Raw genomic sequence first — 27,697 nt, forward strand, 5'->3', positions numbered from 1 at the left:
CTAACAAGCCTTCCAGGTGATTCTGATGCACCCGTGAGTTTAAGACCAAGGCTCTGAAGCGTGAGGCCGTGGGTGTCCTGAAGCCTCAGGCCCTGGATGGGGAAGTTTAAAGGGAACTGAGTCTGCTAAGAAAGCTCCTTGGTCCGTAGCACCTGAGCCCACGGTCACAGCACCTCCTGCCTCTCCCTCAAGCTGCAGCATCTGGCTCCCGCAGCCTCAGCTTCCCCTCTACCAGGGCCCTGCTGCTACTGCTGCTAAGGTTGTGCGGGGAGGATTAGGTGTCTCAGCCAGCAAACACCTGCTGCCCCTTATCTTAAATGCCTCTCTGAGAAGCCTGAATAAAGCCTGAAACCCTATCTTCAGCTGAGACTAATAATAAAACCAAGGAGCCACTGTGCAGGCTGGCCTTCCTCCCCTGAGATTTTTGGAGGGAGCGGAGGAGCAAAAGCAGCCTTTCCTAGCCAAGCCTCGTCTCTGCGGGTGGATCTGGATTCCCTTGGTGATGGAACCCGCCACCAGCCCCTGAGTGACTTGGAAGGAACGAGCCTGGGCTGTGTGACAGGGCTGGATGTTATGTCACTCTCTCACTCGGGACCTGCGTCTCATCTGAAAAATGGACTCTGGTCTTTAGGGCCTATAATAATAAGTCAAACTATTTGCAGCTGGTAGGTCTCCAGTGCTAACCACTGAGTGAGTGCTGACTGTAAATAACCAGTGTGGCCCATACCAATGGGGACCACCTGCATGTTTGCTCTGCCTCCCCTGAATGTGAATCTTTCACAGTTTGAGGTCTAACAGTTGAACGTGCATCCTTCCAATCTTTTCCCCCCTATGCGTTACATACACATTTTGCATTATATCTTTTCATAACAGGATGTAAAAGGATTGCCTTATCGTCTCCATCACATCTAGTTGGGATGTGCTGGCATGTATGTAATCTTACTGCCATCCATGGACATTAGTACTTGTAGTTTTTCGCCCTTAACAATGATAAAATAAATTCCCTGGAGCATCCATCTCCTCAGATGCTTCAAAGCCAGCCTTCTTGGACTTCCCTGGCGGTCCAGTGGTTAAGACTCCGCGCTTCCACTACAGGGGGTGTGGGTTCGCTCCCCGGTTGGGGAACTAAGATCCTGCGTGCCACGCAGTATAGCCGAAAAAGAAAAAAGCCAGCCCTCCAACTGGGGAGGGGTGAGGGGGCCTGTGGTCCTGGTTGTGATCGAGGCTGCCTAATTCTAAGTGGAGGGTTCAGACGGGTTGGTGCTGAAAGGACCCCTCAGGCTCATTCTATTAAATGATTTTCCCCCAGACTTAAAGCCAAAGTTGCAGAACCCAAGTCCAACAAAGAAAATAATTGAAGTAAAGCTGTGGGAAGAAGGAGTCAGGGTGCCCAGAGACCTGCCTTTGGCCTCATCCTCCTAGTGTTTCTCCTTAAGAACCCAAATGCAGAGCATTTTGAAAATTGCCCCCAATCTACCCCTGTCATTTTTCAGGTTGGAAAAGATAGAGGTTCCAAAAGCAGGGACTCCCCAAGATCGCTCCAGCGGGGCAGAGATGGGCAGAACCCAAGCCTCACTTCTCACCATGCCTTTTCCCTGGTGGCTGACCTGACAATCTTTTTTTTCCTCCCCAAAAGGCTGAAGATAGGAGCCATCTCACCAGGTGGGCTTTGCCAGTCCCTGAAGGGGCTTGAGGGGATGGATTTCATCCCCGGAAGGTTGGCAAGTAGCTGAGGCCTCAAATTCCTGGCTTCCTATGCTAGACATGGACTTTCCTTAACCACAGGCCCACACAGGGATGCAGCAAGAAGACCCAGGTAGGGAAATGCTGAGGGATGGCCAGTAAGGGGGGGCCCTGAGGTCAGCCGGGCAACGGTCCTGCCATTGAAAGGGTGGGGGCAGTCACCCTGGGAAGCCCCTTGGGCAGCTCACGCCCTTTGTGTCCAGTTCCAGACTCACTGGGGGCTCCACTCCTTCTGGCTAAAGGCAGAGCCTACCTCCCACCTCCCACGAAAATAATCCACCCAGGAGGCGTGGTTCTGGGCACAGGTTCAAATCCCAGCACCTCCAGGCACGATGCCTTAGGCTAATCACGTAACCTTTCTGTGCCTCACTTTCTTCACCTGGAAGGTGGAGGAGTAAATGAGTCAGTATCTGTGAAGCGCTTAGAACGGTGCTTGGCACAGGAGCGCTGCCTAAGTGTTGTTCTTATCACTGCATGGTGGTGGCTGACAGACTGACAGCGTTGGGTGCTGCTCCTTTATCTCCACACTCACAGCTTGGGCGGAAACAGCCCTTCCTACCCTTAGCGTTCCGACTGCAGAAAGGGACGTCCGTGGTTAGGGTGGCTGTGGCTTCCCCGAAGGCCCTTCCCCTCTGCGCCCAGCAGAGGGCACCATCCACTCGAACCACAGCACGGCCAGCGCCTCCCAGCCTGGCCGCTGAGGGCTAGGGAAGCTGAGGGTGGAACAGCCACACTGGCTGCCGTGTGGCAGGAACTGCCTTGGACACTGTGATGGTGATGGTGACGGTGATAGTGGCGGCGGTCACTGTTTATCGGGTGGTGACTGGCCATGCCCTTCACGCATGCGGCCACACATGTGGCCGTGCCCTTCACACAAGTGACAGAGACAGTTTTGGGGTCCAGGTCTCCTTAATTCCCTAGTATGCGCTCTTTTTACCAGTAGGAAAAAACTCCAGCTACATTGGGAACATGGGGCAGGCAGGCAGTGGAGGAGGCTCTTCAGGTATGGCCTAGCCTCCTCCACAGCAGAGCTGGCCCCACCTGACCCTGAGACTCTAAGGTCCTGACACACAAAAGCCACAGCATTTCCAACTGCATCTGGGGCATGTGGGGCATCACCCCAGGACTTCTTTATTCCTTAATTTAACAACTGTTAATTGAGTATGCGTTCTATGCCAGGCACTGTTCTAGGTTGCAGGGGATACAGAAATGCAGAAAACTTAAAAATCCCAGCCCTAATATATGGGGGGCTCCGGGAAAAAAAATGTGTAGGGCCCACCTACCATGTGAGTCTCGGTCAAAAACTGTTAAATAAAAGATACCCTATCTTCCTACATAGACAAGCATGTCTTCATGGCGATCTGGAAGGCCAGGTTTTAATCTGGATTCCCAGACACCTAGAGTACTAGGCAGAATGCGGCTGCACAGGCAGAGTTAGACCCCAGCCCAGGAGCGGTGGTCAGCCTACTACTCTACCTACCCCAGACTCCATCCTACACCGTGAGGGTCCTTGTGCACGTGTGTGTGTGTATGTATTCCCCAGCCCACCTGTCCAAGCTCTGTCCACCGACCTACACAAATAGCTTTCCACTGACCACCCCTTGGGCCTAGGAGTACACACCTGGGCTGTGCTGGCTGCCCTCAGGACAGACCTGGGGAGGGCCTGGGACAGTTTATGCAGGGAATGGTCTAGAGGGCAGGGTGGGGGACAAAGGTTCTAGCAGTCACAGCTCCTTAGCTCCATAGGAGGGGCAGGAGGGCCAGAGCAGAGCCTTCTAATGCACAGGGCGAAGGCCCTTCCTGCCCAGTCTAAGGGCGATCCTGCTGACATTCCGTGGGAGACAGACGATAAACAAGATGACTCAGCAATATGGATGGTACAGTGAAAGGTGAGGCTATAGAGGAAGATGAAGCTGGGGTGGGGCATAGGATGTAAGGGGTTGGGGTGAGGGTTCAGTTCTAGTAGTCCGGAAAGGCCTTGCTGATGTTGACTTTAAAATTATGTGCAACGTGAGAGTTGCGAGTCAAGGGTTTTTTTTTAATAAATTTATTTATGTTTTATTTATTTATTTTTGGCTGTGTTGGGTCTTCCTTGCTGCGCGTGGGCTTTCTCTAGTTGTGGTGAGTGGGGGCTCTTCATTGCAGTGCACAGGCTTCTCGTTGCAGCGGCTTCTCTTGTTGTGGAGCATGGGCTCTAGGCGCGCGGGCTTCAGTAGTTGTGGCACGTGGGCTCAGTAGTTGTGGCACGCAAGCTCTAGAGCGCAGGCTGAGTAGTTGTGACATACGGGCTTAGTTGCTCCATGGCATGTAGGGATCTTCCCGGACCAGGGCTCGAACCCATGTCCGCTACATTGACAGGCGGATTCTTAACCACTGTGCCACCAGGGAAGCCCCCCAGCAAGTTAAGTTTTATTTGGGGCAAAATGAGAACTGCAGCCCAGGAGACAGCGTTTCAGATAGCTCTGAGAAACTGCTCGAGGAGGCGAGGGGAGGAGCCAGGATATTTTTTCGAGTTTTGCAACAAAGGGCAGGTAGTCGGGAGTATCAGAAGATTATAGTTAATTAAAGAAAACCAGATATCTCAAGTTAAGGAATTTAGTGCTTTTCTATGTATGGGAAGATGCAAGAGTCTGGGCTCACTGAAATCATTCCTTTGATATGCACCTCAACCATCTGGGGCCAGTATCTTGTGTTTTCACTTCCTGAGTTTCCTCAGGGCTCACCAGGTCTTGTTGGAGGGCTGCAATCAGTGATGACTGTGACATCCTTTGTTTATTGATATGGCAGGAACTATTCCGTTTCTCACTGAGAAGGGAGCATTTGAGCAAAGACTGGAGGGTACTGGGGAGCGAGTATGCAGGTATGTCTAGTAAAAATTACCTGTGCAAAGGCCCTGAGGCCGGAGTGCTGCGGGGATTTCAGCCGAGTTCAGCAGGGAGCAGAGGGAACGAGCAAGAGTGCAGTGGGAGATGAGGTCGGACAGGTACGGGGTAAGGCCCAGGTGCCCAGTCCTGGGCTGCCACCTCCACAGCCAGCCTGGAGGCTGAGTTCACGACAAGGCCTGGTTCCAGAAGCCCTGGGAAAAGGCCTGATTCAGCAATCTTGCCTCCATCCAGGAGCTGGAGAAACCTGATTCCTCCTCTGCTCACTTCTCAGCCACTGAGGGGGCTGCCTGGACCTGTCCGGGCCTGCAGCAGCTGCAGAGCTGGCAGGCAGGAGTTACAAGATTCTTGTCTCTCGGGGGTCCCGGACTGAGTGGGGAGCCTGTCAGAAAGGAGCCCCAAGTCTGCGAGCACAGAGCCCTGGTGAAGAGTGCAGCCCCTAGAGGTCAGAGAGGTGGGTGTGACCCACAGCCTCCCTTCCCTCAAGACCACACCTCTCTCAAAGGGGTGAAAAGAGGCCGCTGGGAGGTGACATGTGAAAAGCACTCAGTGCTTTGTCTGACTGGCAGTTAGGGTGCAATAAGTGGTAGCTGCCATCATTACTGTTCTTGTTGCTTGTTATTAGGCCTTCTCCAAGTTAGGGGCGGAGCCCAGCCCTCAGCTGCCTCAGCATTCCTGTGCCCACTGCCCAGCAAGCGGCAGGGGTGTGACAGGGCCTGGAGAGCAATCTGAGAGGGGATGGGTGGGTCAGGAATGCTTGGGCTGGGTTCCATCCATTCCTGTCCCCACTGCCTTCCAGTAAACCAGGGCCAACCAATAGGGCAGGGAAGGGCAGGTCTCTTGTCACCCTGGAACCTGACAGCCGAGGCCTTCTGAGGAGACAGTGCTAAGTAAGTATGGGAATTACTACCTTTGGAGCTTCTGTGAATTATGCACTTACCATGTGTAAGACAATACGCTAAAGGTTCACTCCGAATCAAAACCAGAGTTTTAAAATGTCCCACAGGGCTTTGCAGGATCTGACGCCGTTGCCCCTGGGACCTCGCCTCCCACTGCTCTTACCTCAGTCCCACCGTGGTTCTGGCCACGTCAGCCTCCTGCTCTTCTGGGACTCGTGCAGGCTGCTTCCCACCTCGAGGCCTTTGCATTCGCTGTGCCCTCTGGCTGGCCTGCTGTTCCCCCGGGGACCTCATGGCTCCTCACCTCCTTCAGGCATCACCCAAATGTCCACTTGTCAGAGATTCTGTCCCACTTCAGAATTGCAACACTGCCGCCACCCACCATGCCTTATTTTTCCTTAGCATTTATTACTTCTCACCATACTATACTGTATATTTTATCTATTTGTCCCCTGCCCCCCATTTAAATATAAGCTCCACGAGGGCAGGGATTTTTGTTTCTTTCCTTCACTGCTACATCCCTATCCCATGGAATAGTGCCTGGAACATAGTAGGCCTGGAACATTCAATAAATGTTCGTTTAATAAACATGCTTTACGACCCTCAAGGCAGGTTTTGTAAATCCCCTCTTTTTTGGGGGGAGGGAGGGGCTGTGCCATGTGGCCTGTGGGATCTGAGCTCCCCGACCAGGGATCGAATCTGTGCCCCCTACAGTGGAAGCGTAGAGTCTTAACCACTGGACCACCAGGGAATTCCCCTATAATTTACCTTATGGAAATGAGGAAAGTCAGGCCCAGGGAGGCAGGGTAAGTCACCCATGGTCATGCCCAGATGGTTAGCAGCAGAGCTGAGAGAATCCAGGAACGCCACTTGTGACATCTCATTTAACCCTGCATCAGTCCTGGAGTGGTTATGCTCATGCCATCTTACAGAGGAGCAAACGGAGGCTAGAGAGGGGCAGAGATGGGAGATGAAGCTGGTTCTGTCTGTTCTGATCAAGTCATTGCTTCCTAGAGTGTGGGCTTCGGGCCTGTGGTGGGATGTGGAATGGTGTGAGGTGATGGGTGAGCAAGGTATTAAAGTCTTACGTGATCCTGAATCACGCAGACAGAGTTGTTCCATTTTCACTTTTCTTTCAATCCTGCTTGCGTCAAGGGAAGAGTCCCCCTTTTCTTGTGCTTAGCAGATCTTTAATGACTTTAACCCTTATGGTTCTCTCTCTTAACCGGAGAAGGAGAGCCTAGAAATTAATGACACTGTTCTGTCATCATTGTATTTATTTTTACTTTAGTTACGGCAAGTGATGCTGGTTTTTCATTTACAATACTGTTAGTTTTTCACTTAAAATAAATTTCTTTATGTTTTAGATAGTGAGTCCATTTAAAGAAACAATGTTAAGTAAAGGTTAGTGAAGGTGGGACTCAGGTATGCCAATAACAATGAAGGTGGTACTTCAAAGACTGAAGCTCTACTTTTTATCTTATATGTTCTTTCAAAGAGTATCACTTTCTTTGGTGGGGAGGGCATGGGGGACAATTTACAATCCGGAAAATAAAAGAAGAATTAAGTGCTAATCTGAGTCTTAAAAGTTGCCTTCAGGGAAGAGTGGGAGGGAACTTTAGGGGCTAGAGAAATCTGGGAAGACTTCCTGAAGGAGGAAGCCCTTTGAGTTGTCCTTAAAAGATGTATAGGAGTTGGATAAGGGGCTAAAAGAAAGGAGAGTACCATGCTTTCCCTTGCCATTGACCTGTTGTACAGATGAGAAAACTGAGGCCCAGAAGGTAGCTATAGCAAGTGGATAGAAGAGCCCAGTCTGGCTCCAGTCTCAGGATCTTGTTCCAGGGGGAAGCCAATGAAGTAAAAAATAAACTAAGTCAAGCTGGGAGGGATGGGACCCAGGGTGGCAGGGTGGGGGGATTGGGATGGCAAGAGAAGAAGCTCTGGGCCTGAGTCAGTGAGGAGCCACAGTGAGCTTTGGAAAAGGGAGAAGCTGCCAAGAATGGTCGATAGCTCAGCAGAGTGCATAAGAGTGTGGGCTCTGAAGCCCCACTGCCTGGGTTCAAGTCATTCTCTGCCATTTGTGACACAAGCTCTCAGTTCCTCTACCGATAAGATGGGCATAATAATGGGAGTATGTGCCTCACAGAGTTGCTGCAACAATCAAATAAGTTAATGCATGTAACACACTTAGAGCAGCACTTAGCACATAGAAATACTCAGTAAATATTAACCTTACAGGTAATATTACTACTGTTATTATTGTTGTTATTAACTATAAGGTGGGCTAAAAAAAGGAGAGGTTGGAGTCAAGGGGGCTGATCCAAAGGCTGCCACCTCTGTGCCTCAGTTTCCCCATCTGAATCAGCTGCTTGCTGGGGGTTCTCCTCACCAGCTCCTTGGTTTGGGAGCCCACAAAGTGCTGGAAAGAACCACTGCTGGAACTTGGTGCCCACCTCATCATTCAGCAAATATTTATTGAGCCCCTACTGAGTGCCAGGCCCTGGGGATACATGGAAAAACAAGACAGCCCCAAGCCTCCCTTATAAAGCTCCAGACTGAGGGAGGAGACCAGGAAGAACCAGGCAATTACAGGGCAGGTGATCCTAGTCTGACCTGATGTGGAGTCGGGGAGGGCTTCCCAGAAGAGGTGACATCCAAGCTGAGACCTGAGGGCTGCAGAGGAGTTTGCCGTGGGCTGGAGAAGGAGATCAGGAGGAGCAGTGTGTGCTCAGCAGGGGAGAGGCATGACCAAATCGGTGCTCTAGAATGATAATTCACGGGTGTGTTCTTTATAGACACTTGCATACATGCAAAATTCCAGATGGACAAGGCCATTCACTGTTGTTGCGTTGACCGTGAGAGCAAAAGGTTGGTAATAACCCTTAGTCCATCAGTGGGTGGCTGCTTAAATAAACTCTGCCACATTCACAGCATGGAATATTCCACAACTGAAAACCAACAAGAAAGCTCTTTATGCACAGATGTGGAAAGATCCTTAAGGTATCTTGTCAAGTGAAAAAACAAGTTGGAGAACAATGCGGAACATGTGCTACTTCTTGTGTAAAAGAAGAGGAGGAAAATGAGACTATATGAATTTTTTACTTAAATGTGCGGAGAGAAACTCGAACAGCCTTGTCCAATAGAATTTTCTCTGATGGTGGAAATGTTCTGTATTTCTGCTGACCAACATGGTAGCCACTGGCCACACGTGGCACTTGAAATACGGCTTGAGTGACCGAAGAACAGAATTTTTAATTTAACTTAATGATTAGATTTAAATCTAATAGCCACATGTGGCTTGTAGCCAGCGTATTGGACCGCATGGCTCTAGAAGAATACAAAAGAAACTCCGTTAACCGCGGGGAGAGGCCTGGGAATTCATTAGGCGGATGGCTAACAGGAATGAGAGGGACACTTGTACTTTATACCTTTTCTGTGTCCTGTAATTTTTGAACTAGGTGAATGCCTTACCCATCTCAAAAGTTAGACTTGAAAAATGAAAAGAAGGAATGAGGGAGGGAGGCAGAGCCCTCGGGCTGCTGTGTGGAGAACGGATTAGAGAGGGAGAAGGAGTAAAAGGGGAGACCAGACGTATCAGCCAGGATGCTGGCAAGAAACAGGCAAACTCAAAAGATTAACTGAGCAGAGTTAACGGAGGTACTATTTACAGAGTGGTGGGCAGGGTTGCAAGATGTCTTCATCTAAGCACTAGATTAGGTTGATAATGGGTTGACTGGGTTGATAATGCTGCCATTTTCGGAAATGAAGACAGGAAGAGGAGCAGGTTGGAGAAGGGCAATGATGCGTTTGGTTCTGAACTTGCCTGTATTTTTGAGCACTTTGAGGTGCCTATTGGACATGTAAGTGGAGATCTTTGGGTGTAGTAGGGTTCTGCAGGTGTGGGGTTCTGGAGAGGATTCCAGGCTGCACACAGGCCAGGTGACCCCGGGAGGGAGGGGCTTTGGTGCCAGCTTCACAGTGTCTGTTCTCCTTCCTACTAGAGATGGGAGAGGGACGTTGCCGCCAGCTAGCGAGGAAGGAAGAGGAGAAGTGGTGGCACCATATCACGAAGGGAACCCACATCATTTACTTCACATTCCTCACTTCCTCCCTTGGGGTGGTTTACTGGATAGAAGTAAAAGCTGAGGGGTGAGGCCTGAGCACAGGGCATGAAGGAGAGAGCTTCAGGGCCCCTGTGTGTGTCATTTCATGAGCTGCCAGGCACTTGTGGGCGGCGGGGAGTTAAGAGGAACAAGTCAGGCCGTCTACCCCTGGAAGGCCCAGCGGTGAGAAGGCTGGGGATGGAGGAAGTGGGGTGCCACTGGACCAACCAGTCCTGAAGCTCTGAGGGCACCCCATCCTGGATGACCCCATGAGAGAGGTTTTAAACAAGAGCAGCCTAACTGCTGTGAATAACATGGGGCCAATGAGAACTCCAAAAGGAAATGATAGTAAGTAAAGCTACCATCATCATCAGCCCCTCATCTTAAGAACTTTCTTGGGAATTCCCTGGTGGTCCAGTGGTTAGGACTTGGCGCTTTCACTGCCGTGGGCCCAGGTTCAATCCCTGGTCGGGGAACTAAGATCCCGCAAGCCATGCAGTGCAGCAAAAACAACAACAACAAAAAACAAAACACACAGAAGAAACTTTCTTAAGAAAACTCTTAAAAGCCAGGTAGTCTGCAGAGCGCTTTCTTTTATCCCACTCCAGTCGGGTGGCCAGGGCAGTGGGATCCTTTTAATATACAGATCTAATAACATTCATTGTGCCATGTGACAAGGACATTATGACCCACATTTGACAAGTAAGGAAATCAGGGCTAAGAAAGGTGGGAAACTTGGCTGGGCCTCTGATTCCGAGGTTCACACACACTCCACCTCCGGGCCTAGCGCATTAGCCTCCGTTCTGTGCCATCGTCCTCCTCCCTCCGCCCCTGGCCCCGCTGCTCTGCTTGGCCACATTCCCTCTCCTCCTGAGATCTCCCCACCCTTCTGTCCCTCCTCTCCCTCCTTCTCTATGTCTCTATGGAAATGAAGTCAAGGTTGGTTTTGGTGGATTACACTTTACCATCCTTGAGAAATATTTTAAATGGTGATCTCATGTGTTGTTTCCATGAAGGAAAAAAACAATAAAATCAAGTCATTTCACTTTAATATGTCACTCTATTTTCCCTAATAATTCGGTTGACCCTTAATAAAGGGGGAAAAGTTTCCCTCATCTTAATCAACAAGCATATCGGGTTGCTTTTGCTCCTGCTGGCTGGCGTCAGGAGCAGTTTTATTTTTCCAGGGATATTAGACATCTCGACTCATGAGCCACCAGGGAATAAGTTCAGGGTTTGGATTTCAAGTGTTTCAGAGGGCTGCTTACAAACGTTCCACCCGTGCCTGCCCTCCGTGCCCACCGGATCTGTCGCTTAGACAGTTACAGTGGCCCTCGAGCTGTGCTGCCTTCCAAGACTCCTCCCCCGTCTGTGCCAGAGTAACCCTTCAGATCTCATCATGTCGCTTCTCTGCTTAAACACTTCTGTTCCGTTCCCATGACCTACTAGGTGAAGTCCAAGTAGCATGTCATGTGACGTCTTCCAGACCCTGGTCTCAGCTGACATTTACAGCCTAGTCCTGCCCACCCCTCACCTCTCCCTTGATCCAGGCCCCACAATCCACGCTGTATCTTTTTTAGGACATAGGCTCTCCTGTTGCCTCACCTTCGCTTGTGCTTCTTCCCCCTATGGGGGGTGCCTTACTTCTTCCCCATCCCTCCCCAAATCTGATCAGTTCTTACAAGCATTTCCTCCGCAAAGCCTGTCACAATCCTGGAGCCTCAGAATTAGTTGCTCCCTTGACATCGTGTTCCTTCCTCTAGTAGATTTCATTGGAGTCTAGCTCTTAGGCTAGACTTCATGTTCCTCTTCCGAGTTAGATCGTAAGCTTACTGAGGGCCTCTGCCTAATTATCTCCAGCCCACACTCATCCCTGGCACTGAGCACAGTACCTGGGACCCAGGCTGGTGCTGAGAAGTTGCTGAATTGAAATCCAAGACTGAAAACCTTCTCTGAATCCCATTTTCACCTTTCCAGTAAAGGGAGTTCATGGCTGGCCGCTTTGCCTCTCCTTTATCCTGCAAGTGACTTGGTTCCTGCCCTGATGCCACTTCTTCCAGGAAGCCTTCCAAATTTGGCATCCCTCCTATGAGTTTCCTTAGCACCTGCCTTAATGTATTCATTGCCCTGAATTGTAAATGCTTCCATGTCCCCCACCAGTCTGACGTTACCTTGAGGGCAGGGGCTGTGAATCTAGCCCAGTTCATAATTATAGAGCACTTTCAGCATGCCAAGTGTGTTTTGAGCACTTTATGTATGCTAATTCATTTATGTGCCCAAAAAACATGAGCTAAGTAGCATTAGCCCCATTTAAAAATTTTTTTTAATTTTTAATATATTTATTTTTGGCTGCGTTGGGTCTTCATTGCTGCACGCGGGCTTTTTCTCTAGTTGCGGCAAACAGGGGCTACTCTTTGTTGCGGTGCACGGGCTTCTCATTGTGGTGGCTTCTCTTGTTGTGGAGCACCGGCTCTCGGCGCTTGGGCTTCAGTTGTTGTGGCACGTGGGCTCAGTAGTTGTGGCACGCAGGCTCTAGAACGCAGGCTCAGTAGTTGTGGCTCACGGACTTAGTTGCTCCGTGGCATGTGGGATCTTCCCGGACCAGGGATTGAACACGTGTCCCTTGCATTGGCAGGTGGATTCTTAACCACTGCACCACCAAGGAAGCCCCTCATTAGCCCCATTTTATGGAAGGGCAAACTAAGTCACGCAGCTAGGAAGCAGAGTAACAAGGGTTTTAATCCAGGCCATCTGGCTCTAGTGCCAACTCTTCCCCATTGCACACTATTACTTGTATAATTTAGTGAACAGAAGTGGGGTCCGATGCTAAGAAGTCCGGCACACCCTGAACTCCTGCTCATCTTCCCTCAGGAGACATAGTTCCACGCGTCTGCAGGGAGTTGCCCAAATGCAAGACCAAGATCTGTGCTAATAACGCGTTCTTGGTGAATAGCATTTTGATAAAGACTTGTTGTTCTCCTCTGCCTGAGGAGCCACCCCATTTCCTGCTGTCCCACAGGGAGGTCCTGGGAATGGTTAACAGTGCTTTGCTGCTGAATAACCTCTGGGGTAGCTTTAGTAACAAAAGACCTCACAGCACCAGGCCAGCTGCCAGACTTCTCAAAGACAGTCCCCTCTCTCCTTGCTGGTGGGCACAATATATGGCTCAAAACCCTGAAATATGCACATAATCTTTGACTCAGTAACTCTACTTGGAGAAATTTATCCTAAAGACCTCTCCATACAATTCATCAAAGGCGTGTATATAAAGGAGTTCCTCATAACATTGTTTATGAGAAAAAACACTGGGGGAAAAAAACCCAGGTCCATCAAAAAGGGAATTAGTTTAATAAAATATAGGCATCTAGGGCTCCCCTGGTGGCACAGTGGTTAAGAATCCGCCTGCCAATGCAGGGCACACGGGTTTGAGCCCTGGCCCGGGAAGATCCCACATGCAACTAAGCCCATGTGCCCACAACTACTGAGCCTGTGCTCTAGAGCCCACAAGCCACAACTACTGAAGCCCGTGCGCCTAGAGCCCGTGCTCCGCAAGAAGGGAAACCACTGCAATGGGAAGCCTGCTCATCCCAGCAAAAAGTAGCCCCCACTCACCGCAACTAGAGAAAGCCCATGCGCAGCAACAAAGACCCAACACAGTCAAAAATAAATAAATAAAATAAATAAATTAAAAAAATAAAAACATAAAAATAAAATAAAATAAAATATGGACATCTAAATAGTGGAAAATTATACAGCCATTAAAATGCTATTGGGAATCTATTGATGTGGTAGGTTGTCCATGAACTGCTGTTGAGTAAAAACACAGGTTACTCAATAGAATAGGTAAAGTAGTTTCTTCCTGAAGGAAACACAGAAAGTGGTAACAGTAGTTGCCTTTAGGGAGGGGAACAGAGTGCCTGGGGGACCAGAGAGGAAGGCTTGCTTTTTAATTTTTAATGCACCTCATGTGCTCAGAATTAGATGAATCATAATCCGTTGATTAATGATACACTTGTATCATTGGTCTGTGCCTACCCAGTTTTCAGTTTGATTCACTGATTAGTTTTTTTTAACTCTCTACCCAACCCAAGGGATAGAACAACAGTACCCATAGGATCCTTTTCTATCCCAAGCCCCTACATCCCCAAAAGGTAACCAGTCTTCTGATGTTTGTGCTTTTCCTTCCCTTGCTCCTTTTGTATAGTTGATACATATATACTTACAGTTCAAATAATATATTGTGTACTTGTAGTTGTTTCTAATCTTTATAAAAAGAGTATCATGCTGTATGGAACCTTTTGGAAGTAGTTTTTCCATTCAGCATCATATTATGAAGATTCATTCATGCTGCTGTGCATAGCTGCAGTCCATTCATTTTTTTCATTGCTATGTATTCATCCGTTGTATGAATATATTGCATTTTAAAAATCCATTATCCTGTCAATGGACATCTGGATTTTTTCCAGATTTTTGCTATTTTGAAGGATGCATCTATGAATATTCTTGTACGGGTATCCTGCTGCGCATGTTTCTGCTGTTTCCTCTGGTTAAGGGCTGAGGAATGGACTCTCTGTGGCCTGGGGTTTTTGAGTGCTCAGTGTTACTGGGCTCGTACGTGTTTACACTCTCACCAACACATCAAAGGAATGCGGTTAATGCACGTTCTCTGCTATCCTACGTTAAGTTAGACTTTTTAACTTCAGCAACCGAATGAATGGGAGGCTTATTTCTCAATACTTATCCTTTCATTCCTTTCAAACTTTGTACCAGGTGCATGTATTACGTTCTCAGATAAATAAATAAAATTCAGTTATATGTTTGTCTGAAGAGACAGAGGTTGGACATAGCTCAAAATGTCAGCTATGATGAACTCTAGGGTAACAGGTGATCTTTATTTTAATTTTTCTTCTTTTTGCTTATCTCTGCATTAATTTTTTCTACTGTGGCTATTTACTACTTGTATAGTTTTTATTTATTTATTTATTTTTGGCTGTGTTGGGTCTTCGTTTCTGCGCGAGGGCTTTCTCTAGTTGCGGCAAGCGGGGGCCACTCTTCATCGCGGTGCACAGGCCTCTCACTATTGCGGCCTCTCTTGTTGCGGAGCACAGGCTCCAGACGCGCAGGCTCAGTAATTGTGGCACACGGGCCCAGTTGCTCCGCGGCATGTGGGATCTTCCCAGACCAGGGCTCGAACCCGTGTCCCCTGCATTGGTAGGCAGATTCTCAACCACTGGGCTACCAGGGAAGCCCATTGTATAATTTTTTTAAAGAAAGAGGGAAGATACATGGTGCTCAACATCAGTCATTAAGTGAGTACAAATGAAAACCACAATAAGATGGTTACACAACTGTCACAATGGCTAAAATTTAAAAGCTTGCCCACACCGCCTGCTGGAGCAGATGTGGAGCACCTAGAACTCGCGTACACTGACGGTGTGACAGCATGGCATAGTCACTTTGGAAAAACAGTTTGGCAGCTTCTTAGAAAGTTAAACATATGCTAACCATGTGATTCAGCAATTCTTCTCATAGGTATTTACCCAAGAAAAATGAAGACGTATGTCCACATAAAGACACATGAATGTTTCTAGCAGTTTTATTTATAATAACCCGAAACTGGAAACAGCCCAAATGCCCATTAACTGGTAAATGGATAAACAATTTGTGGTATCCATACAATGGAATACTGCTAAGCAAAAAGGTATATACAAAACAACATATTCAGTAGATGAATCTCAAAAGTATTTCTGGAAAAGGCAAAACTATAGGGACAGAAAAGATCTCAGTGGTTGCCAGGTACTAGGGGTGGGTGGAGATTTTGTCCTCAAAGGGCACAGGGGAATTTTTTGGCATGATGGAAACTGTCCTATATCTTGAGTATAGGGGTTGATAACTGTTTGTGTCTATTAAAATTCACAGAACTGCACACCAAAAGGGGTGAATTTTACTATATGTAAAGCATACCTCAGTGTTTAAAAATGGGGGGAAAAGGTTCAAACAAAGAAAAAGAAAGAGGGCTTGAGATCAGTGAATTCTGGGCCGTGACATGAGGAAAGGGGGTTTCCCTTGCATTCCCTGAATCAGCAAGTTATAGAACCTTCTTAAAATCTGAGGCCTGATGCCTGAAGCTCTGTCTCTGACTTGCTGGTGACCTTGGGCAAGTACCTTTCCCTCCTGGAAACTCAGTTTCTTTCCCCGGAGAGGTAGAGGAATGCTCTGATAATCTCCAAAAAATACACAAACATCTATTGAGCTCTGACTCCCTGCCAGGCTACCCACAAAGTGTTATATATGTTCTTTCAAATAACAATAATGTTTTTTAAAAGTTCTTCATGGAGCATTTAGAAGTATTTAGTGCTTTGCAGGTTTCAGTTCATTTATCAGTTCATTCCTCACACCACTCCTAAGAGGAAAGAATCATTGTTACCTCCATTGCATTAAGGAAGAAACCTAGGCACCCAGAGGTTATATAACTTACCAAGATCAGCACAGGCCAGTATCCGTAGGACTTGAACCCAGTCCTCTCCCGCCAGGGCCCAAGCTCTTAACCATCACACAAAATCAAATAATGCTTCTTAGGCAAGATTTATAACATCATCAGTGTCTGGGTCAGAAAGGACCTTGCCTTTTATCTAGTTCAGTGACTTTTTGTTTGTTTGTTTGTGATACGGGGGCCTCTCACTGTTGTGGCCTCTCTGGTTGCGGAGCACAGGCTCCGTATGCGCAGGCCTAGCGGCCATGGCTCATGGGCCCAGCCGCTCCGTGGCATGTGGGATCTTCCCGGACCGGGACACGAACCCGTGTCCCCTGCATCGGCAGGCGGACTCTCAACCACTGCACCACCAGGGAAGCCCCTAGTTCAGTGTTTTAACTGCAGGTCTCCAGAAGTTAGTGAGGCTTCAAATCTATTCACTGGGTAAAGATTGCATTTTTTTTTTTTTTAATGTTAATTTATTTATTTATTATTTTTGGCTGCGTTAGGTCTTCGTTGCTGCGCGCGGGCTTTCTCTAGTTGAGGCGAGCGGGGGCTACTCTTCGTTGCGGTGCGCGGGCTCTAGGCGATGGGCTTCAGTAGCTGTGTCTCATGGGCTCCAGAGCACAGGCTCAGTAGTTGTGGCCCGCACGTTTAGCCGCTCCAGGCATGTGGGATCCTCCCAGACCGGGGCTCGAACCCGTGTCCCCTGCATCGGCAGGCGGACTCTCAACCACCGCGCCACCAGGGAAGCCCCAGGATTGCATTTTTAAAAAATGAAAAAGAGTGAAATAGAGTAGAACACAAGAAAACAGAATATATCGGAGTATATTGCACATAGGAAAGTAAGTGTTGTCTTGTGAAAGTTCAATTTCAGTGTGTGTGTGTCCTAGCACGATGTAAATGGGGGCCTGATTGGAAAAGCCTGAGTAACATTGACTGATCTGATTTATTTTACAGAGGCTGAGACTGAGGCTAAGAGAGGGGAAGCCAACTGCCTAAGGTCACACAGCCAGCCTAGAGTCCAGTACTGCTGGCTCCCATGGCACTAGCCATTCAATCATTCATTCATTCAGTAGATATTTACCTTGGCCTGCTCTGTTCCAGGCCCCATGCTAAGCTCCAGGAATATAGTGACAAACAAGACGGACCAGGCCCTGTCCTCCAGGGGCCTGTCTCCTCAGAGGAATAAAAAGCAGCTGATATGGCACATAATAGCCACGCCTTATATATATTGCTTATTCCGTGCCAGACACTGGTCTGAACATGTACTAGCTCACTTGATTCCTAGACAACCCTACATGGGAGTTTCTACTATTAACATCATTAAACCCATTTAATAGGTGGGGAAGCTGAGGCACAGGGTCAGTAACTTGCATATAGCTGGTAAGTGGCTGAGCTGAGATGTGAGCCCAAACAAACAGCCTGCCTCCAGAGTCTGTATTCTTTTTGGTTTTGTTTTTTTTTCACAGTCTGTATTCTTAAGCACTACCCAATTCTGCCTTTAGGGTGGTTTTGCAGTGTAAACCACAGCCCAGCAACAAGTCTCACCAGGGATGGGATGGGGGAAAGAGAGGCTCACAGTGGGGAGAATTTATTGCAAACTTGGCCCCAGTATCTATCCATAGCCAGGATATTTTGGGCTCTTGGCTTTTTAAATTTTATTTTTATTCTTTTTTAAAATTTTAGGTCACACCATGACTAAGTTCTGTCTACTAAGAGGAACATCTGCAGAGAACCCAGCCTCCAACCCCAGCCCCAGGAGGCACAGACCAAAACTTGGCATTAAGAAGAAGGGAAGTGGCTTTGGGGGCTCCGAGCTGCACTGGAGCTCGCTGGCTGGCTCTTGAAAGGTAGAGCTCTGCAGAGGAGCAGGGTTCCTGCCCCAAGGAGCAGGCTCCAGACAGACCATGCCTGCCACCATGTTGAGCTCCTTGGTCAGAGAAGACCACCCTCCCCTAGGTGAGTAGCCTCCTCCTGATGCTGAGGGATCATGATGTAGCTTGAATGTTAGTTTTTATGTGCCCAGTATCTCTTTGCTCTTCTCTAGGTGACAGCACCATCGTTTTTCTTTAGGGGACCACACCTCCCCTATTCTTAGTCCTTGTGGTCCCAGAAGGCTGACTCCTCTTGCATCACTCCAGGGCTGGACACATGACCTAGTCTTGGCCAATCAGAGCCACCTAGCCATCTCTCTGGCCACAGGATTGGTTCATGTCTGCACATGAGCCAAGTCAAGGCATAAAGGTGAAACCTGAGGCTTTTGCTGTACCTATTGGAAAAGTATGGTACTTTGTGGCTGGGATTGCTAAAGTGGTAGATTGGCAGCCTGTCTCTGCCTTGATAAGAGAATCCAAGAAGAAAATCAACATAGATGAAAGCAAAGACAGAGCAAGACAGATCTGTGATGACGTAATTTGACCACCTGGAGCCATCCATGCCTGAAGTCCATCCATCATGGACTTTTTAGTATATGAGCTCCCAAATTCCTTTTTTCTGCTCAGGCACTTATGTTTCTGGCATTTATAACCCAAAGTGATCAATACAAATGCCAAGACACAGCATGGTGGAGGGGAAAGATCACTGGACAAGGAGTCTCAATGTTTAGGTTTGAGTCAAAATTTCACTATTTATTACATATTGAAACCTCCCTGTATTTCAGTCCTTTCAACTGTGAAATGGGAATGGTATCACTGTAATACAGTGCTGTGGTGGGAAATCAAATGAGCATGGATGGGAAAGTGCTCTGTAAACTGTAAAGTGCTTTATGAACTCTAAAGCTCCATACACAAAGGGGCAGCCTCTGATGCACATGGTATTCAGTAGAGAAGGGGATCCAGAAGTGAGCAGTTGCATTTATGCCATGTCCAGCCTGCGGCATGACATCTGATAGGTGTTTTAACCTCCCTGAGCCTTGGTTCTTGTCTTTGGAAAAATGGATTCCTTGGTGTCACTTGGGGGATTTGCAGACTGGATCAGGTGACTCCCCTGAGTTTTTTTTTTGTTTTTTTTTTGCAGTACGCGGGCCTCTCACTGTTGTGGTATCTCCCGTTGCGGAGCACAGGCTCCGGACGCGCAGTCTCAGTGGCCATGGCTCACGGGCCTAGCTGCTCCACAGCATGTGGGATCTTCCCGGACCGGGGCATGAACCCATGTCCCCTGCATCGGCAGGCAGACTCTCAACTACTGCGCCACCAGGGAAGCCCCCCGATCTTAATTAAAACCCTGCGGTGGCTCCCGATTGCTCTGGAGACACAGTCCAAGCCACTGAGTATGATTAACACAGCCCCCTCCCCCAACCCTACAGCACACACTCTCCTTACCTGCCTGTTGGGTCTAATCTCCCGCCTCTTTCTCCTCCAGCTAGACTGAACCGCCTGAAAATACTGAGCCCTCCTCCCACTGGGAAAATACTTTTGCCCAGGTTCTGCCAGGAACGCTCTGGCTAACTCAACTTAGATGTCACTTCCCCACAAAGCCTTCCCTGAGTCCCTTGTGCCTTCCCATCATGGGCCTTGTTAATCTTGAATCATTATCACCAGGGCTGTCCTCCAGCCCTGGTCACTGATATGGCTATTCTGTTGGCTAAAATACAGTACTGAAGTTTTTCCATATCAGTCGGTAATCAGCTGCTTCCCTGAGTCCCTCAAGTGCCCCCCAAACCCCCAGCCCCTCCCACATGCCCACACCTCCCCACCACCCAACAACCAAGAGGATAAAGCCTGGCACACAGCAGGAGGCCTGGGGACCCTACCCTGGTGTTAATGGCTGGTGTTCATTTTGATTGGCCTGGTGCCCATGCTTTACCTATTGTTAAATATTAGTATCATCCTTGCTTATTGCCCTGGATTATAAATACCTGGTTCCCTTGTCTGTTTATGGCACCAGACTGAAAGCCCTGTGAGGGCAGGGAGGCACCTCCCTCACCAGCAAAGCACTAGGCACAGCTGGGGGCCCAGTGATTGTTTAATCAAATGAATGAATGGATAGATGAATGAGTGAATGAATGCTGCCTGAAAAGTTGGAGAGTCTCTCTAGAAAATTATGGGCAGCCCCATCCTGAGTCTGGACTCTGGAGTTTTCTCCTAGGCCTACAGTGGAAACCTTGCTCTTTGCCCAGGTTTTATTGCTCTGCTGGTCTCCACCCCTACAGGAAGCTCTCTCTCTCCGACTGCCACAGTCTGGCTTGAGACTGGTCAGCTTCACGTCCCCTTCCTGTAAAACTTGGACTCTCGCTGAGAACTGCTGGGACTAGAAAGACCAAGATGCACCCCTTTCATGAACCCACAAGTAGGTGAGCACACACGTGTACACACACACACAGTGCTCACTGACTCAATCTCAAGACGTTCAAAGTCATAGTTTTTAGAGGCAGAAGAAAAATAAAGGATCCTTACAGGCCAGCTGAGTCATTTTACAGATAAGAGACTGAGACTTAGGGAAAGAAAGAGATTTTGCTTCAAGTGACAAGGTCAGTTCCCTACACTGTGTTCTAGCTAGCCCCTGGAATTTGGTACATAAATAAATAAGTTGTTTGTCACTAAATTTCTTTGACTTGGGGCCAGGCTGAATTTGGCACAGAGTGATTTCATTGGCTGCTGACCCTGGAGAGGGTTGGTCTTGTCCAACCTGGACGCAAGACTAGAAAGAGCTTTCTCTCTCCATCCCACCACGTGGACAGGTCCTTGGTTCTGAGAGGAGGGATGAGGCCTTCTCTGCTCAAAGTTGGGAGGCAGGAAGCACAGGTCTGTGGAACCTTATCTTGAGGTTCTGTATTCTGTAGCTATTCTGTAGCACCTTATCTTGAGACACCAGGTACAAAAGTATCTGTGCCAAGAGAGGGCACCCAGCCAGCCATGGAGCCCCATGGCAGCGGGCTCCCTCTCTTTCAGTGAGTCTAGGAGAGAGTGAGAGTTAGGTTGGAGGAATCCTGCTACCCATGCACTCAGGGACTCAGGGATTCCTCTCAGTGAAAACCCCAGCGCCTGAGCATCATGGAATGTGGAAATAATAATAGTTAATGTTTATTTAGGACTTCTAGTCTGCCACATTTACTTAGGTTATTTCACGTAATTTCCACAGCTACCCAACAAGGTAGGTGCTATTATTATCCCCATTTATACAGATGAGGAAATTGAGGTCCAAAGGTGCTTTAAAGTGACTCATTCAAAGGCTTAGAATTAGCAGGTAGAAGAGCAGGATTCAGACCCAGGCAGCGAGGCACTAACATCTGTGCTGGGAACCATTTTGCCATACTGGTCTTGGAGCCAGAGCACCGGTCTCAAGCCTGCCCCTGCCATGACCTGGCTGTTCATCTTTCTGAGCATCAGTCACCTCCTCTGCAAAATGGGGAGAATACCTTTTGCTCTGTGGGCAAGTTGGAGGACCAAATGATTCGACCCAGGACCCAGCCCTCTGGTTCCAACTCTCATCATTACCCCCAACCTACCCCTCATGTACTGGAAGCTCCAGCCTGCTCTGAAAAACCAGTAGTTCAGGCTATGCTCTTGCCATCTTCTCTTGGCTATCCCAGGGTCTGGAATTTCAGTTCAACTCGACAGACCATTTCTTGCTAAATTAAGCAAGGTTTGCCTCTCATTTCAAATGGCACCTGGAAATAAAAGACTGTCCTGATCTCAGCAGTATAGCATGGAGATGAAGAGGCTTTGAACCCATCAAATTCCAGCTCTGTCACTTAATATGTCACCTTGGGCAAAATCTCTTTACCTCTCGAGCCTCTGCTTCTAGATCTGTAAAATGGATGTAGTGAGGGCTTCCCTGGTGGCGCAGTGGTTGAGAGTCTGCCTGCCGATGCAGGGGACGCGGGTTCGTGCCCCGGTCTGGGAGGATCCCACGTGCTGCGGAGTGGCTGGGCCTGTGAGCCATGGCCGCTGGGCCTGCGCGACCGGAGCCTGTGCTCCGCGGGGGGAGAGGCCACAGCAGTGAGAGGCCCGCAAAAAAAAAAAAAAAAAAATGGATGTAGTGAGAGCACCCAAAGTGCTGTACGAAGACCGATACTGCTTAGAGTATCGTGAGCTCCAATAAATGGTAGCTATCACTTTTATCACACACTGTATTGTAATTACTGGTATTTAGCGCGATGCCTGGTCCTAGTTAGCATTCAGTAAATACTTAATAAATAAGTGGATGAATGTTTACCTGTCTGCATCCCTCACTACCGTATGAGCTTCTTAAGGGCAGGAATCATATTTTGTTTATTTCTGTGTCCCCATTGTTGAGCAGAGTACCTGGCACATGGGGGTGCTTAATAAATGTTTGTTGTTTCCCTGATGAGATAATGGATCTGGACAGCCATCAGCCATGATTCTAAAACCACAAGGTGAAAGGTTGATGGAGAACTTGATACTGGAAAGATCAGCTGACACCAACTGAATCTTAGTATTCTAAAAGTGAGTCAGCCAGGCAATTTCTTGCTTCCTGATATGATGCTATAGGAAGTACTCAGTACCAGTTATGAAATATTTTTGCGTAAAAAAAATTGAATTTGAATCAAATCAAACCTCTAGATCTAGTTTACATGACATATGGGAGAGAGGGACATGGTAAGTGACACCATGAGGATGCATGTGATCAATATACAAAATGCAAGATATCCAACAGGACAAATGACCGGGTATCTTAAAAAATAAATGCCCCTTAAAAACAAACAAACTCTGTAAATCTGGAATTATATCAAAACAGAAACAAACAAAAGGGATCTGTTCATTTTCTTGATTGTGCTGATGGCTTCACAGTATTTGCATATGCCAAAACATCAAACTGTGTACTTAAACATGTGCAGTCAATTATACTTCAGAAAAGCTGGACAAGGGTCTTCCTTGGCGGTCCAGTGGAAGACACTACAGTTCCACCACAGGGGACACAGAGTCCATCCCTGCTTGGGGAACTAAGATTCTGCACGCTGCGCAGCACAGCCAAAAAGTAAAAAAAAAAAAAAAAGCTGGACAAAAAAGGATGGGGGAGACTTTTACAAATATAAAGAGACTCAAGGGACATATAGCCCAATGCAAAATGGGACTCGTGCTTGAATCCTGATACAAACAAATTGTTAAAAGGACATTTTTTAGCCATTAGATAATATTGAGGAATTGTGAATTTTATTAGGCGTTATTACTTAATTGGATGATGGTCATGTTCTCAGAGATGCAGACTGACATATTTACAGGGGAAATTACGTTATCTGGGATTTGCTTTAAAATGGTCTGCAAAAATAAAAATGCAAGTGTACATATGTATTGGAATGCCCAAAATGGAACGCTAATACCACCAAATGCCAGAGAAGATGTGGAGCAACAGGAACTCTCATTCACTGCTAGTGGGGATGCAAAATGCTGCAGCCACTTCGGAAGCCAGTTTGGCAATTTCTTACAAAACTCAACGTATACTTACCATACAATCAGCAACCATGCTCCTTGGTATTTACCCAAAGGAGTTGAAAACTTACATCCACACAAAAAACTGCACATGGATGTTTATAGCAGCTTTATTCATAATTGCCAAAACTTGGAAGCAACCAAGATGTCCTTCAGTAGGTGAATGGATAAATAAATTGTGGTACATCCTGACAATGGAATATTATTCAACGCTAAGAAGAAATGAGCTATCAAGTCATGAAAAGACATGGAACAACCTTCAATGCATATCACTAAGTAAAAGAAGCCAATCTGAAAGTCTACATACCTGCAAAAGGCATACCAAAAGTTTTGCCTTTTCCAGAATGTCATGTAATGTGATTCCAACTACATGACATTCTGGAAAAGGCAAAACTTGGGAGACAGTAAAAAGATCAGTGGTTGACAGGAGTTTGGGGGGAGGGAGGGATGAATAGGCAGGCAGGGCACAGTGGATTTTAGGGCAGTGAAAAGACTCTGTATGGTACTACAATGGCGGATTCACATCATTATGCATTTGTCCAAACCCATAGAACATATGACACCCAGAGTGAACCATAATGTCAGCTATGGACTTTGGGTGATTATGATGTGTCAGTGTAGGTTCATCAGTTGTAACAAATGTACTGCTCTAGCGGGGGATGTTGATGGGGTGGCTATGTATGTGTTGGGGAGAGGGTATTTAGGAAATCTCTGTACCTCCTACTCAAATTTGCTGCGAACCTAAAACTACTTTTTAAAAAATAGTCTTAGTTTTTTTTTTTTTTAAACTCAGGGATGAAAATATGAAACAAGATTTGGTATAACGTTCACATGTTACAAAATTATACAAATTGCAAAAAATAATTGTTGGCACTAGATGATAGATACACGGTGTTTCATTATAACTATTCATGGTGTGCATTATACTATTTTTCCTTGTGTTTGAAATAAAAATGTTTGTTGCAGACGTGAGTGGCTGAGCTGCAAAGGGCGGTACCCCTATCAGTTACCACATTTTAACAGGAGGCTGAAGTGGGATATCCAGTTCCCTCCCCGGCGTGCTGGCAGGCAGCCCGGCCCAGCAGAGGTGTCAGGAGCCCCCAGGAGCAGCTAGAATGGAGCCTTCTCTCCCCACACAATGGGGAGTCTGATCTGGCTGCAATCCCCAGCAATTCCACTTTCCCTGGGATTCCTCCCCAGCCGGCTAGGGGGTTGGGCTCCTCTTGGCTGAGGCTGAGGTAGAGGTGCCCCTTCCAGTCTGAGTGCCTTTATTATACCACCCCTTTGCCAGAAGATGAAAGGAGCAGGACCGCCTGGGGAGTTAATCTTTAGCCTCCAAGCTGACCAGTTGCCAGGACACCCAGGAAATGAAAGTCGTCAGAGACACACCCTGCAGGCAATAAGGAAATCTGGTGTTGGTCATGCCAATGACGGAAGCCCGGTTAGCACCAGCGGTAGTAGGGTCTGTCATCCACCTAGAATGGTACCCGCAAGGCCTCCGGTCAACATTTCTTTCCCTGGTTAATGCCTGAAATTCTACCATTAACACTGGACTGGCCCTCAGAGAGAACTCAACTTCCAAGATTTTGATTTTTCTTTCCCCGAGTTGAGAAGTTAATGAAAGCAATGGACCTTACCACCTGCACCAACAGGTTTGCTAACAATCTCAGGAGTTTCACGACCACTCACGCCATGAAGCCCATCCGTAGACACCAGGTTAAGAACCCTGGGCGGAGTTTACTGGTTCCAAAGATTTCCTTCCTTTGAAAGAATTATACCCCAGAGCTCTCTTTAAAATGCAAATGACCTTGGGAAGGTCTCAAAGACTAAACAGCCCCCATGAAAGAGTTTTTCCAAGCAGAGGCCAGAGATAGCCTAAGAGACTTTAACTGCAGGGCTGGGAAAAGGAGAGCCTGGGGGTGGGGAGGCTCCATGGGGGCTCACAGTTTTGCCTGGAACTGGAAGGGGAAGGTATTGAGCCTAGAGTGCTAATAGCTAACTTCACGGAGCGCTTATACGAGCCTTGTGAATTAAGTGCTGCCAACATCTTCATTTTATGGATGAGGAAACTGAGACTGGACATGCTACCCAGATAGTGGCAGAGTAGGAATTTTAACCCTCCATCAGCCTGAGATCAGGCAGCAGAGGCTCACCTTCACCTGCTCATTTGATCCTCACAATGAGGTATCCTTTTTTGATGGAAGAGGAAATTGAGGCAGTTCACTGAGGGCCACACAATGCCCTGTCTCCACAGGAAACCCCTGCGCATCCTCCGTTCACCCTGGCTCACCCTGGACCGCTGAGGGCAGGCAGCCCTTCCTGGCCCGCTCCCTGGAGCTTGGAGAAGGGCTTGCCGAGAAGTCTGAAGCGAGCTCATGCCTGACCTGTCCTCACTGCCCCTAACTGTTTTCTAAGGTGCTTTTTATTGAATTATCAGAGTGTAATGGAGGAGTCGATGAGAGCTGCCGTGGAGTTACAAGGCCAGGGCTTTGTGGGAGGAGGAAAGCAAAGCCCTAAAGTCTCCCTGGGCTGAGTGATGGTATAAAACATGAATTTTTACATAACTGAGGGGAAAAAAAATAAACGGACAAGCCGCCCCATGGGGGAAACGCCTCTTTCTGTATTTCCATTTTCTTGCTTAATGCACTGTCCTGCAGGAGCCTCAGTGGGAAAGGAAATACTGGAGCCTTTTCCCTCAAAGTCTCCTGGTGGGTTGAGGCAGAGAGAGCGCCAAGATGCAGAGATCCAAATGGCCTGGGCGTGTGCTCAGAAACCCATTAAAATGGAGGGGACAGGTTGGGGGGGGGGGTGGCTGGACTGACCTGAAACAGTGTCTTGGTTCAAGACAGTGCCTCTCCTCTGGGGTTGAGAAAGTAGCCTCAATGGGCTCAGATTCACTTTTAGCTCGGGGTGAAATATTGTAAACATGGTCTTCCCCATGAGCAAGGGGGAAAGGGGGTGGTCCGTTCCAAAGAACAACCTCCACACCCAACACTTACTGAGCAGTTGCTACCAGGCAACAAGCACTCTGCTTAGTGATTTTCTTATATTAGCTCCTAAGGACCCATTTATACAGATGAAAATACTGACTTGCCCAAAGTTGCACAGCTAGTGAGTGGCTGACTCCACACACTGTAGTGCTTTTGTTTGTTTGTTTGTTTTTGTATTTTTCCAGCTTTATTGTGATACAATTGACATATAACATTGTGTAAGTTTAAGGTGTACAAAATGTTGATTTGATACACTTACATATATTGCAAAATGATTACTACCATAGTAACTAACACTTACCTAACACATACCTAACTCATAGCTAACACCCCCATCATATCACATAATTACCATTTCTTTTTACACGTACTGTAGTTCTGATCATGATTCAAGGGTAAAGGGAAAGATGGTGTCCATTGCATGGGACATAGAAAGAGTTATTTGCAAATGAAAGGTTTGGGTGATCTCTAATGGATCTCTTCCAGTCAACATTAAAGGACAGATTGAAAACTGCAGCTCCAGCTGGCGATTTTGTGGGACCACATGAGGTGAAGTTAATAGAATAGGGGCTCTGGAATCAGAGGGAGGTGGGTTCCAGTCCTCTATCACTTCCTACTGGCTTCAAATTCTTTATGCCTCAGTTGTCTGGCTATCAAATGGGAATAATAACACAGCTCTTGTGTTGTTTTGAGATGAGATTAAATGAGATGGTTAATGTCATGCTTAGCACAGAGCCCGGCACAGTAACTTTTAATGCCCAGCACCTATTGTTAACTATTATTATCCCTCACCTCTGTATCGAGCTTTTGTGGTGCAGCAAACATTTGTCTTATTAATTGTATGACAACTTCACAACAACACAGGGAGGCTCGGTGATTATTATTCCCATTTGGAAGGTGGAGAAACTGAAGCTTTGAAGGGCGGGGGGGGGGGGGGGGCGGGGGGGGGGCGGGGTCCCGCCCAGTGAATTGATTTGCAGATTCACGAACTGATGGAGATCTGAAGTTAAAAAGACAGAAGTAGTTAAAGAGTAAAATCCTGTCTGGTCCCAGGTGTTAGTGAGCCACCGCGAGGCTGGTATTCAAACCTGATGGTAATAGGAATCATGGAGCCCTATCCGCTGCTCTGACTCTACAATCCGGTCACCGGGTCGGCCTGAGGTGGGGGGCGGGAGCGGGGGCGGAGCGTCCGCCCAAGCCAGCGGAGGAAGCCC

At 47.7% G+C, this 27,697-nt stretch overlaps 1 long non-coding RNA gene and 1 other non-coding gene across 2 annotated transcripts; both read left to right on the plus strand.

Annotated features, from left to right (window-relative positions):
- Positions 1-1,727: 1,727 nt before the first annotated feature.
- On the plus strand, positions 1,728-25,974 carry LOC132416469 (uncharacterized). Its single transcript, XR_009517604.1, has 3 exons — positions 1,728-1,816; positions 17,789-18,061; positions 25,748-25,974. It is a non-coding gene; the product is annotated as an uncharacterized lncRNA (long non-coding RNA).
- TRNAE-UUC (transfer RNA glutamic acid (anticodon UUC)) lies at positions 10,031-10,103 on the plus strand. The gene has a single exon. It is a non-coding gene; the product is annotated as a tRNA-Glu (tRNA).
- Positions 25,975-27,697: the final 1,723 nt, after the last annotated feature.

Source organism: Delphinus delphis, chromosome 20 (genome assembly GCF_949987515.2).
Source record: "Delphinus delphis chromosome 20, mDelDel1.2, whole genome shotgun sequence".
NCBI lineage: Eukaryota > Metazoa > Chordata > Mammalia > Artiodactyla > Delphinidae > Delphinus > Delphinus delphis.